General features: G+C 37.3%; 1 protein-coding gene across 1 annotated transcript in view; it reads right to left on the bottom strand.

The window, feature by feature from the left end:
• LOC131440296 (chloride channel protein 2) overlaps positions 1–14041 on the bottom strand; it is a 133990-nt gene extending 119949 nt beyond the window's left edge. The window contains exon 1 of the mRNA XM_058611438.1: positions 13094–14041. The gene's annotated coding sequence lies outside the window, so the exon portion shown is untranslated. The remainder of the gene's footprint in view (positions 1–13093) is intronic.
• Between the last annotated feature and the right edge of the window lie 377 nt (positions 14042–14418).

The raw sequence follows: 14418 nt of genomic DNA, 5'->3' as shown, positions 1-14418 counted from the left end.
TAAAATGAAAATTCCGGTTCTTTTTGATCATAAGGTATGGTTGAAGTTAGGAGTCTATATGTTCCAGAAGCTCAAACTAAATGTAATTCTCCTATCATCAACTGCTCCTTCATTGATCCTTGTCGGCATCAATTTCAACATTCTTGTGATCCTACTATGAAACCCATAGTCGAGAACATTCAGAAAATTAAGCATAGATTCACTGAACAAATCATACCATGTTCTAAAAAAATCAACGGTTCTTTTCAGCTCTCAAACCAGTTTCAGCTCTCAAAGAAGGAAATTAAATACTCCCTGCAAACGGTGGATAAAGTAAAAGTCGAGAATTTATTCAATTTTGTAAGTCCTGTTGAAATCAGTATCTCACACAAATATGAGCAAACACAAGTATTGTCTCAATAGTTAATATGACATTACTGAGACAAATTATGATGCAACTAGGGCAATCATGAGTACAGTAAAGGAAAAGCTCTGATGCTTTCTGATTGATTTGAAACTGCTTTAACCCTTAAAATTCGTTGGACGAGACATGGGGTGTTGGGCCAATTTCCAATGGAAACATTGAACCATTGAATTTCCGGTTTTGCACTAAAATTTTCCCGTGTTTTCCTGGTGGAACCAAATTCCCAAGTTTTTATGCTATTCCGGAGATATAATGGCATATGTGACGTAATTACTTCCTCCGCTCAATTTTTTTCTGAGATGGTTGAACCGTTTTCAACAAACCTAAGCTCGTTTTAGCTACAATTACATTATGCATCAAATTCGAAGATCAAATTTTCAGATACCCACGATTCCAAAGATATAATCGTATAAGTGATGTTTTGAAAAATAATGAATAAACTTAGCTAATTTAAAAACAGTTTTGTTACTTCTTCCCTTTTAAATACCTCTCAGAAAAACAGTCCGAATTCAAGCACTTCAGAACAGATGGGCGCGAATGGCACGTTCTCCTTGTTGTATGGAGATTTGTGGCTTCAATGTATCGTCATGTACATGTATCGCCTTTCTAATCGAAATTTACTCATAAGTTTCTCGATACCTTGAAAATTAAAAATAGTCACAGCGTCATTTGTGTTTAGCTTGTTTATTTCTACTGTATGTTAACTATTGAATTACTGCACTGGATTTAGTGTGTTAAGTACAACCCGACAGTGTTGTATAAAAACAACCCGAAGTGTGTTAAGTAACAACAACCTACAGAATCGTACTTGAGTAGTCTATCAAAGTATTATCTGTACTTATCTGCTACTACTTTCATTGAAAGTGAATTGCACAATAATCTACGACAAGTCTTTCGTAAAGAAGTGTTCTTCGGCTTTGACTCTACCTGCTTCTCAGCCGCTCTTTACTTAGGCACCATTCCCCAGCAAAGTGGAAAAAAAACTAATCACTAATCACAGAGGCATCTCAATTCTGAACTGCTTAACAAAAGTATTCGAGCGCAAGCTGTTAGATCTTCTTCACCGCTTAGTAAGACACCACGGGTCAGTATGGGTTTGTCGGAAAGCGGTAAACTACCACGAACTTAATAAGCTACTACTACGTTTCTACACTGATTGACAAACTGAAAAAACGGCAACAAATCGATACGATGCCATTTTCATTTTTCAAAAGCTTTCGATCATGTTCCTTATCAGCTCGCTGTTTTCCAATTGATTTTTTTCATTCAAACGTTCGACGTTACATCGAATGAGCTTGAGCGACTACCCCTGGTTGCTACTCCGTTACTGATAGGGATTAGCTGAAATTGTACAGGGAGTTTCTAGATGATCCGACCTGGGACTGGTAAATCATCCTTCAATGTACATTTTCTGGTAATCCCAGAATTCATTGATCAGTACCGGCGCCGGCCACGCCCGAACGTAGATCGTATAAAGAATGGGAAGGGATGTTAGTCCAACACTTGTTGTTACTAGAGGCCGTATATACTACTGCGCACTCCACAGGTGTCACGGGAGAAGGATATTTGTTAGTAAAAATTTCAGTATTGGTATTAATCGCGCGCGACTCAGTAGTTTCATCAATATCCCGAGAAGTCTTGATTCACAGCTCTTATTCGAGGAAACTGAAGAAAAAATTGCAATACTATCGTGTAAAGAATAAAAACTTCCCTATTTTTAATAAATGAAATTACGTGATACAAAATAAACGAGTGTATAGGATTTAGACAAAATAGTTGATTCATTGCATTGACATATTCATATTGACACAGTTGTTATAAAATCATTTTAAATTTTCAAATAAAGGTCAACAGATTGCACGCGCGTCTTGATTCTGTATTATTTCCACTTTATTATTTTAATTATTTATTAAAATTATTGATTGATTATGTTGGTTGATCTGGGCAGCCGGCTGCCGAGAAAAATAGTAATTTATTGTTTGGAATATTAATATAAAGTGTTTTTTGCCTTTCTCATATAGAAAGGCTATACAATCACTGCAAAAACCGACTTTTGAATCGAGGCCCCGAGGGCCGAATGTCATATACCATTCGACTCAGCTCGACGAACTGAGCAAATGTCTGTGTGTGTGTGTGTGACAAATATTGTCACTCACTTTTCTCGGAGATGGCTTAACCGATTTCACAAACTTAGATTCAAATGAAGGGTCTCATAGTCCCATACATAGTTCCTAAATTTCATTTGAATCCGACTTCCGATTCCGGAATTACAGGGTGATATGGGGTAAAATGTGCAAAAAATTGTGAAAATAAGTGCACTAACTTTTCTCAGAGATGGCTGAACCGATTTTCACAAATTTAGATTCAAATGAAAGGTCTTGAGGTCCCATAGAAAATTCCTGAATATTATTTGGATCCAACTTCCGGTTCGGGAGTTATGGGGTAAACTGTGCAAAAAAAAGAAAATATGTGTTCTAACTTTTCTTATACTTGGCGCCATCGATTTTCACAAACTTAGGTTCAAATGAAAAGTCCTGTGGTCCCATACGTAATTCCTGAATTTCATGCGAAACCGACTTCCGGATCCGGAAATATAGGGTAAAGTGGGTTAAAATTTGTATACCATCACTGAAAATGGGGAAAAACCTTAAAATTCCAATTGATAGTTTTTATCAGTAGACGGTCAAACAAACCGATGTCGGTTATTCTTTTAAGAATCGAAGAAAATTATTCTGAAGAATACCACAGTGTTATATATAATAGTATGATTGATATGAGAAAGGCATCATTACACCACTACGTGGATTAAAACAGGTTTTTTACTATGTATTCAAGATATATGTTATCTCTGTTATTAACTTTGTAATATCAACGGATTTGCGCAATAGTTGATTTTTATCATTCAATTTATAATCCTGAAAGACAATCAATAACATGAAAGAAGAAAACATTCCAAATAAAACTTTTCTCCGAAGCTAGACGGAAATTGATAGGTTGAATGAAGAGATAATTTAGTAAAATAGAGTAATCAGAAGTGAAACATTGAAAATATCTGATAACTGAAAGAAAAAAGAAACTCCTGCAATTGTCGGAACCCAGTGGATCTATTCTTGGTTCATTTTTCCGCCGGATTCCACACGGCATCTAGGCTGGTACTGTCCGGAGAGAGCTAGTAGAAACTATCAATCTCCTAGTGGACCCCAGCCCCTCAAACATTCGACATTACATCGAATGTTCCACAAAGAAGCCATCTCGGACCACTCCTTTTCGTGTTATTCGTAAATTATCTATGCAATAAATTGTCGTCACAAAGTAATGTACGAAGATGATTTCAAAATACATCTACATACATACAAAATACAAATGGGCATTAAGAGGAGCTTATGGTGTGCCAGAAACGGCATGACAGTGAACGTCAAGAAATGTGATGCGATGACCATCTCATTGGATTGCCTTAAAAGAAAATGAATTCTATTTTTACTTTTCTCACGTAGAAAGCAATGCCACCTCTGTGAAAACCGATTGTGGACCCGGAGGGCTGAATTTCATATACCATTCGACTCAGTTCGTCGAGTACGCAAAATATCAGATGGCTGAACCGAATTTCTTAAACTTAAATTAAAATAAAAGGTCTCTTGGTCCCATAGCCTGCTTCCATTCGAACCGAACTTCCGGCTCGTGAGTAACGAGTTAAAATGTACAAAAAGAATTTTAAAAAGTGTACTAGATTTTCTCAGAGACCGTTTAATCGATTTTCTTCAACACAGATTCAAATTAAAGACCTTGTAGTCCCATAGTAGTCTGCAATTGAATTTAATCTGGATCCGACCTCCGCTTTCGGAGTTACGGGGTAAAATGCGCAAAATAAATTTAAAACGTGAACTCAATTTTCTCTGAGACCGATCATCCAATTTTTACTTAGCTTCAAATGAAAGGCCTTACAATTTGATATAACCCTACCAAATTTCATTCTGTTTTGATAGTTGCTGGCCAAACGAACCGATTTCAGCAAGACTGGTTCCCAGTTGCAGTTCCGGAAATACTGGAAATAGAGACCAGAAACTCTAAAACGGAAATCACTTCATTTTCTCAAAGACAGCTGAGTCGATTTTCAAAAAACTCAAATAAAAGGGTCTAAGTATAAAAAAGTAGACTGCTTTTGACTTTTTTCGGATTTAACTTCTGGTTCCGTAATATCAGGATGCGATGTTCTTAAAATTTTAAGCCGTCGTTTAGAGTGCAAATGCAAAAAAAACAAAGAATCAGCATTGAAATTAGTATTACATTGAAAAGATGATGCTAGTGTATGCCCAAATAAACTTTTTTGTTCTTATTTAAGATTCAAGGTAAAGTTTTTTGAAGAATCCCTTAGTAATATTAATGAAAACATGAGTTATAAGGCATCATAACACAGGTTTTTAATATAGTTGAATTGAGTGGAAGTTTTTTTCATTTGAAGCGATTAAGTTTTGTTAGTAAGTCAACGCCTGTGCGATGAGTTAGCTGTAAGACAATGAAAAAACTTAAAACATAAAAAATATAATTCTACAATGATAATAATAAATATAAAAGGCTGCCAATTCAAAAAAAGCAAGCTTGAGTGGCGTTTCAGTGTTATACATTTCTCAACTAGACACCAGTCAATTTAAAGATGCGCTAACTGTTTTGACTCGGAGACTCAAATGGATGAAGACAACGTAAAATTCAAAATCAATAACAATTTCACCTCAACCCAAATTTCCAGTTTCCGGATAGAGACTATAAATATCATATCTGAATTGAAATTTTGAGCTGAGAAATATACTGTTTTCGTAGAAATGAAATGATTGTCTGTTATAGTGTCATTCGAAAGAATTGAATTTATATGGAATAAATAAAAAAAAATCATACGTTAAACTTGACGAACGTGAAGACAAGTGAAGGATGTATCTAATAATAGCAATTATTGCTAAAAAATCAGTCCATAATCTTGAAAACGTCAATTTGGTTCATTAGTTATAATAACGCCAAACAATGCTTCTGTCCCGAAGGGCAGAGATAGCATATACGAAGCAACGATAAGAGTAATTTTTTCGCGTGCCTACAAATGTTCAGTGGAAATATCATCCATGCATTCTTATAATACCCATGTGGAGTGTACACAATTCCGTTCCGTTCAGATACGGTTCCAACTGTCAATGCACCCGAATGACGCACAACCGGCGACGACGCTTCAATTTGTTTGGAGGTTCCACTGCATGCATGATAACAAGCGACCATGATGTATTGACATTGTGCCGGTGATAAGAGGTGAGTTCCCTCCGAAGATAACCATTCCAGTGATTGATTGGTTGTACAGAAGATTGGAAACAGTGTTGAGCATCTGATCGAGCCGTGGGTTTATCTTCTACCAAAAAAAATTAATTTCGGAATCGTTTGAGAAACAAGTAAACTGATTGAAGATAGCACTGGAAATATTTTGGGGGGCGGTAAAATGGCAAATAGTTTGTTCTGAAAACTAGTTTGATTGACATGTCTACAAATATACGTGACATCTAGGAACCCCTTACTAGAATTTATTATTTTGTAGTACCAAGAAACCAGTCATATATAGAAAAAGAAAGAAAGGTAAACCAATAATACAATATTCGTTTCTATTCAACGTATTACGTTTTGCAAAATGATGTCCTGAATAGATTCCACTATAAGTAAATTACGTACTTTATGTTTCGTCTTCGACTCGTCAGTACATAACAGTTTATGTTGAGTTGTTATGTGACCCAGTAGTTCAACATAAACCACTAGACAGATATTACGTTTCTGCTACTTGCAGAACACTTATTATATTTGCACCGAAGCGCAACGTCTTACCTGATGTGCCGAACGTAAACGATTTTCGGCATATACTGGCCGATTCAGGTTTTGGTCATTTTAGGGGTTAACCTACAGGATCCGCCATGTAACTTTTTTTTTAAACATGCAATAAAACACAAACGGATCATCCGATTTCAAAGATTATTTTTTTTATATTAAAGTACAATCCTTCCGGTTAATTGTGGAATATAATTTCATTCAAATGGCTGCCTCGGCTGGCCTTGCAGTACGCCATACGATTGGCCCTGTTTTTTAGTACATTTTCGATTGTATGCAGCTTTATTTCAGCTATGGATGCACGAATGTTGTCCTTCAAGGCTTGAATTGTCTCTGGCTTGTCCACATAACACTTATCTTTGACAGCCCCCCAAAGATAATAGTCTAATAATAATTCGATCTTCGAAGACTGTGCGCAGAAGATCGATCGTAGCGTTGACTGTGTGGCACGGAGCGCCGTCTTGTTGGAACCAAATGGTGTCCAAGTCTTCCTCTTCAAGTAACGGGAAGAACCAATCGCTAATCATTGCGCGGTAGCGCTCGCCATTGACCGTGGCGGCGGCTCCTGCCTCATTTTCGAAGAAAAATGGCCCAATGATGCCACCAGACCAAAATCCGCACCAAACCGTCACTCTCTGAGGATGCATCGGCTTTTCCATGATAACGTGCGGGTTTTCCGTCCCCCAGATGCGACAATTTTGCTTATTAAAATACCCGCCGCGATGAAAACGTGCCTTTCAATTTGCATACGTAATTTTCGCACACATTCCGCAACATTTCCATGATTTTCAAAGTAAAAGTGCACTATTTTCACGCGTTCATCAAGCGCATACACAACCATTTTCGTTCAGCGGAAGGATAAAACTAAGTTTCTGTCGAATCAGAAGTGACATTAAGGTTACCAATGTCGAAATAACCGCTAGGTCAAAAAAAAGTTAGATGGCGGACCCTGTATTTTTGTGCATAGAGCACATAACCATTTTCACATACTTTATGTTTCGTCTTCGACTCGTTAGTTCCACATTTGCCTTTGAAGTTTTCAATGATGATTACTAAGAATTAAAATAAAGATATTGTCATCGATTACAGGACAACTCGTTAATCATACATCGAGTTATCACGAACAACAAAAATGGTTTGAATATATGTACAATCCTATATATGTATAATCCTCTCGCGTAAATAGAATTAGTTTTAACGAACATTTTAATAAACTATTCTCACTGAATCGAATATTAACGATGGCTTATTGTTTCATTTTTTAACGCCAGCAGGTCAAAAATATTTTTATGGATTTGTAAATTTGGAACTATAAACATACTAAAAACCAGGCGTATTTAGTTCAATTCACTCGTTCCGTGAGAAGAGAAGAAATAAAATGTTGCAAGTAATTATCTCATCGATACTATTATATCAATTTTAATTTGAATGTTTTCCAGTGCAATCGGAAACATTCAATAGGTATCATCAACATGGGACGGTTTTATTCGAGCACGCAAAGTATGCAATCTTTTCCGTTCCAAAGCTAAAAATAGAACTGGAAATGTGTGTTAAAAAGGGAAACATAAAAATTCTTTTTTTTTTGACTAAGTAAACGCATGACAAGTGGCACGAGGTTATTTTAGTAGTTCAGTTTCAGAACGGACCAATTGGGTTTCACATAGCGCGCACTGGTGAGTCGGTTCTTGATTTACAACTAAACCTATGAACTATGCAAAATTATGAGCGTATATCTGTTATATTTTATTGTGAAATTATCGTACTTACACACTGCACAATGGTCGTAATAGTATCAAAACACGCGTTTTTATATTGTGATTCAGGAGGGGAGGATTGTGAATGAGAAGCGTGTATATCCTTAGAAGATTTTTATGTGGATTATTGTAGACTGTAGAAGGAGCTGAGCAATCTAAATTCACATTTCCTATGTCAATCGAAATGTCATTTCTCGAGCCGGAAGATTAAAAATATGATGATTAAAAATATGAGGATGGGAGTATCAGGGAATCAGACGAATTGATGATTGGATAAGGGATTGTGGATAGCTAACCCATGTCACTTGAAGGAAACTTGTTCTTTGTTACGCGGAATGCGTGTTAGTGACTCTGCTAACATATCCGCCCAACTCTTTTTGTTCGAATTTTGGTAACAGCCATAGTAAGAAGGTAAATATATTAATGATTTCGGGGCAACTGTAAGTCTTCCTGCATCCAATGGCAAGCCTTTGAACTGATAGTAGCTACACTTTACAGCCCATTATTCGATTCAATGTACGGAAGGGAAGCGGGTCATATCGCCGAAAGTCATTTCGCCGAATGCCATTTCGCCGAATGCCATTTCGCCGAAAGTCGTCAAGGGGAACGTGCCATTTGAGCCAATTTGTTCTGATAATAAACGGAAAATACCACCTACATTTGCCTGGTAGATACACCTATGCAATTGCTTTGATGCTTACTAGCTAATAGTCAACAAGTTTTCTTGGGAACTACATTCTGAGGTTCATGAATCAATCTTTATTCAAGAGTACAACAATCAATCATTATTCAAGAAGTATAATGGTAGGTTAACAAAACGGCAAAACGTTCGTTTGTCTTTTAAATCAATTCTAATTACGATTTCAAGACGATTTCAAGACGATTTCAGGATTCGGCGAAATGTCATTCGGCGAAAAAACCCTTTCGGCGAAATGACTTTCGGCGAAACGGCTTTCGGCGAAATGGCTTTCGGCGAAATGACCCTGATCCGTACGGAAGAATACGCTTTTTCGTGTTTGGCCCCTCCCGAAATCAAAAAAAGTAAAAAAATGTTTCATAAATGTTATAGGGCTATTGATCCTGCAGATTACACCGTAAGATAGTGGTTTTTAGAGTTACATGATGGTCAAAAATCCACTACCACTGATAGTGTCAAAACTACATGAAATGGAGGTTAAAACCAGAGCAAAAAAACGACAATAATTATAATACATAATATTGTACTGGATGATCGGAAAGATTCTGCAAATGAAAAAGATATCCCGCACCTATTTAAAACTAAAAAGACGAACGCAACGCAAGCCCACATCGAATACATGTTTGGCTGGATTCATTATTATACACCAGAGAAAAGAATGATTATCCGACAATGGACTGAAATCGGTACGAATACTTCCAAGATGTTACCTCCCCCCCCTGAATGTGATTTTTTAGGATCGAAAATTTTCAAACTTTACCGCCGAAAGGTATCACTTACCCATAATCAATTTAGGGACTTTGTTGAGGTGCTGAAACTTTTGAGCACTACCGCTTTACGAAATCGCTGATGACACCAAAATATTGACACCACCCTAATGTAAGTTGACATTTTCACGAAACATTTTTACGACAATTGACATTTTCACGAATCTAAAACTCAATTGTAAGGTATTCCGGTCGCTCACTGAATTCTTCATTTTTGACGGATCCGAAATTACAGTCAGAGATCGCTGAATAGATTTTAACAAATTCAGACTAAAAGAAAGGTGTTTCGTAAACACAGGATGGTGAGTGTTAAAGTGTTTTTACTAAAATGTCAAACAAAATCATTTAGAATGCCGTGTGGAATCCGGTGGCAAAAAACTCAACCAAGAATAGATCTACTGGGTTCCTGCCTTTATGTCGTAAAAGGTGACAATTGCAGGAGTTTCGTTTTTCCTTCAGTTCTGAGTTATCAGTATTTTCTCATCATTTTAAAACAATATGATCTCTCATATATTTCTATCTAGCTTCTAAGTTTTGCCCGTTTTTTCTTCCATGTTATTGCTTGTTTTTAAACATTATAAATTGAAAGATAAAAATCAACTTTCGCGAAGATTCGATAATACTACACTTTTAATAACATGGATAGGTGTGTTAAATAAATAGTAGGAACGTGCTACCTAACTCCGATAGATCTGAAGTATTTAAATAAATAAATAATTTAATTAACCATTTTTCGCGGTAAATTATATAGTGAAAATAATAAACAATTCAGACGCGCGTGAAGTCTGTTGACCTTTGTTTGGTGATTTTAAATATTTTTATATAATTTATGGAATAAATAATTCACGTACATTATCTGTTAAATAGAGCTTCTGGATGATTTCAATATGCCACTAAAATTAATCAACTATTTTGTCTAAATCCCATTCACTCGTTTATATTGTAGCAGGCAGTTTCATTTAGAAAAAAATCGGGGAAGTTTTTAGTCGTTCCACGATAACATTTAAAATTTTCCATCGGTTTCCACGAATAAGAATTGTGAATCAAGACTTTCCGGGTCTTCAATATCGAGTACTTTTGAAACGTTCACTCGGGAAGTTCATGAGTTTTGTGGTGCATCCGAGCATCTTGAACCCGAAACATACTAAGTCGTTCAGTCTGTGTTCGCATCTCATCCGACACAGTCGAAAATTGCTTACGGTATGCATAAGGCGATTCCATCCTTTGTAATTTGTGGTCAGGACGGAAGGCATCCTTATAAATCGCTGGTTACCTATGGGAATCAGCTGATTACATGTCATTTTTGCGAACAACCTGCTCACTACCGTAAGCCCTGCACTGAAACTGCGAAAAAGACATCTTCAACCAAAGTCAACTGTTCAGCACAAGTATCTAGAGAGTCCAGTACTATTGGTTTGAACAAACAAAAATATTGCAATAACCGAACAAGCTTCTTCAGCTAAAGCATCGACTGCAACAATCGTGAAACAACACAAACCCAATTCAACTAACATCGTTCCGGACAATACAACGGATGTTCAAGAAACACATCAAAACAACACGAAAACACTAAAAACAATAGCAACGACGACGACGACGGTACAATGGAAGAAAATGCGACTCGCGAGCCAAAGCCCCGAGAAAAAGGGTTGCAACAAGATCCAGTAAAAAAAAATATCTTGATTTTACTTAAAACCAATGTTAAACCAGCTATGTTTAAATTTTGGATCTTGAGCCGCATCAAATAAATGTATGAATAAAAAAAATACTAAGCCGCGCGCGAATACTACTAAGAACCCGAGACATATTAAATTGCGCGCGAATACATTACTGAAATTTATACTAACAAATATCCTAATACTTGAATGCATTACAATGGCTTTCAGTGAAACAGAGAGTATATTATTTAACAATGGTGTTCATTTTCAAAATCTTAATTGGAATGCTGCCTCGATATTTGTGTGATCGGATTGAAAGAGGAAGTGAATTGCATAGGTACAATACAAGAAATGCGTTTGATGCGAGAACACCAAGCTTTTTATCAGCCAGATCACAAAACTCGTTATTGTACAAAGGGATTAGTTTTTTCAATTCGATGCCAGGAGCGGGCTGCAACATTGGGGGAGTTCAAAAAATTGTGTATTTCACACATAAAATCTATTTTGTAATTAGATCTTTAATGAATTAGTGCAATTTGATTTTTTCGAAAATTGTGTAAAATGACAAAAATTGTATTTATTTTATTTTTGTTTTTTTTTTTCTAGTAAGACGCATTAGGTTGTTACGTTCTGGATTTTTAATAATTTGTTTAGTTAAAAAAAAATGAGTTGTCTACAAAAGTATGAGCCTCGCGCGCGAAAAGCAGGTAGAGGCAATCTGGAAATTGAATATGACTGGAACTGGATATGTTCTTCTTATTTTTGAAAGCTTTAGCATTCTACGTGTCGAGTTCGAATCTTGACTTTGTAAGATTTGATTAATGATTTATTGATTATATTTCGAAAATAATTGGGATCGGAAGTTGTGGATGGAATTGGGCTTGGCTCTGCTCATCCGCAGTCTCGTTAACCCATCGTAGCTGATGTTTGTAGCGATGAACTGGTCCGGCGGGAAAGGCCAGGTGAATTACTGTCTGATACTGACAAAGATATCGGGTTCGATTACTGATTTGTTCAAGGATCTTCCCGGGTAGGAAATTTTCTTGAATAACCCTGGATAGTAAATCGGAAATATTTGAATGTTTTCTGGTTCTCAGTTGTACTTTAGAAGGAGAATCTATACCTGCTGGATTAATCAGATCGTTTTATATTTAGTTAAATAGTTAAAATATGTGATGCAATATTTATTATCATTTAGATAAATCGTCCAGCTCACACCTTTGCAGGGGTATGAGACGGGACCATCATCATCATCATCAACTCCCGTGACACTTGGGGTGTGCGCAGTAGTATGTACGGCCTCTAGTAACAACAAGTGTTGGACTAACATCCCTTCCCATTCCTTAGGCGATCTGCATTCGGGCGTGGCCGGCTCCGGTACTGATCAATGAATTCTGGGCTTCCCAGAAGATGTACATTGAAGAATGATTTGCCAGTCCCAGGTCTGACCATCTGGAAATTCTCTGTACAATTTCAGTTAATCCCGATGAGTAACGGAATAGCAACCAGGGTCAAATAAAATCAAATAGAAGAATTTCACATTCTTATCTGTACTCATGAGAAAGGCATTATTGTACCACTATGTGAATTAAAACAGCTTATTCTGTCTACTAACTGTATTTTAAGATATGACTGATTGAGTTGTACATGTTACTCACGTTGAATAACATGTCATTAATGACAATTAATTAGAAAGAAATAAAAATTGAAATTAATACTAAATTGTATAGAATATAATTAATATTATTTCACTTTAATTTACCCCCGTTTCAACCATGGAAAATTATGTCTAAAAAAAATTTCAATCTTTCTTATTCAAGCCCACATAGGAATTCCGGTGTAACTAATTTTGAAATATTTTTGTTATGTGCAGATAATATGTCATGAGTCATTTTGTTAAGGGGAAGCGAGTAAATAATACATTTAGAAAAGATTTTTTATCTTGTAAGTAATAGTTTACGTACCAAAGATATAATAATTGCCGGTGAGTTTTTGTTGTTTTAGGAACAACACTTTCCCCGTCATACAAAAGCAGTTTGCAGTTACACGACCTAGTAAATAATCACTTTAAGAACCGTACTTATTTACCGAGCCTCGAAATATTCTGTATTGATACAGATTAGCGAAAAACCAACAAACAGATTTGGCCGGGACTTGGTTGTTCTGTTCTGTTTGCGCGTGTTACAGTCAGTCGAGTCAACCGAGGAAGAAAACACGACCAATACCTAGTTTACATTTCTTATCACTCGAACAGCAGATGCCAGCGACCTAGTTCCATGTGCTAAGTACGGCAACTAACCTCAGCAGCAGTAACTAAACCTTGGTCACTCCATAGCACTTCCTTGCTGTACGCGGTACAATCGACACAAAACAACACTTTTTGCGGCACTACGCTACGACCGACAGCTCCACTCATATATGTGCTCCTATCAGACTTTACGGCACTTCTAAGTACACTGATTACTATCACAATTAGAATCCAACCAGAACAATAATTATGCATCAACTGTATTTCATTTACACTGCAAAACGGAATCGCCACTCACTGTTTTAGCACCCATCAATAATTCGCATTCAATTCTGTGGTCCCGGGAACTATTCGTTCGCAAATTGACAACACCGATCAGCTGTTCGAGTGGAACACCGACACCAACCGTTGGCCACTTCTTCAACAGGTGCTCGCTCAAGCGATAAAGGCTGCAGGGAAAAAAAGTGCAAACACCGATACGGTAGAGAGCGGTCTGATGAATATGAATGCCGACGACGACGATGACAGTCGTACGGCGGTGAAATGCGCGCGCCGATTATGATTCCAGACCACTCCAAACTGTTATACTAAGCGAGTGCGTCGGCCAGACTGACTAACTTAACTAACTAACCGACGACGGACGCGCTGGCTGACTGACTGACTGACTGTCGGTCAGCCGGGAAAGGGACTGCTACTTTTGCTGACTAAGCGCCCGAGAAGCGGCAAACGTGGGAGCCAGTGAGAAACAGAGAGGTAGAGAAGTTTCCAGCGCTCAGGTATCGGTATTGCATTCAGCGGCAGGCTATCTCGTCGGTAGGTAGGAGTGTGGGCACTTGTTTTTCTTTGCTACTGTGACTAGCAATGATGGATCGATTGTTCGGGTGCGAAGCACGTGCACTCGGTGTCAAATGTGTTGGGCGGAGAGGATCAAGATCCGCGATCCGCAGCGTCTTAATTACAATTGCGCCGCGTCTAAGCTAAGCAAGTAATCAAGGTGTACAATTGCTCGGAGTGTGGAATCTTTGGGATTTGCGAATGTCG

This window comes from Malaya genurostris, chromosome 1 (genome assembly GCF_030247185.1).
Source record: "Malaya genurostris strain Urasoe2022 chromosome 1, Malgen_1.1, whole genome shotgun sequence".
NCBI classification, from domain to species: Eukaryota; Metazoa; Arthropoda; class Insecta; order Diptera; family Culicidae; genus Malaya; species Malaya genurostris.
This window is presented reverse-complemented; position numbering and strand designations above follow the sequence as displayed.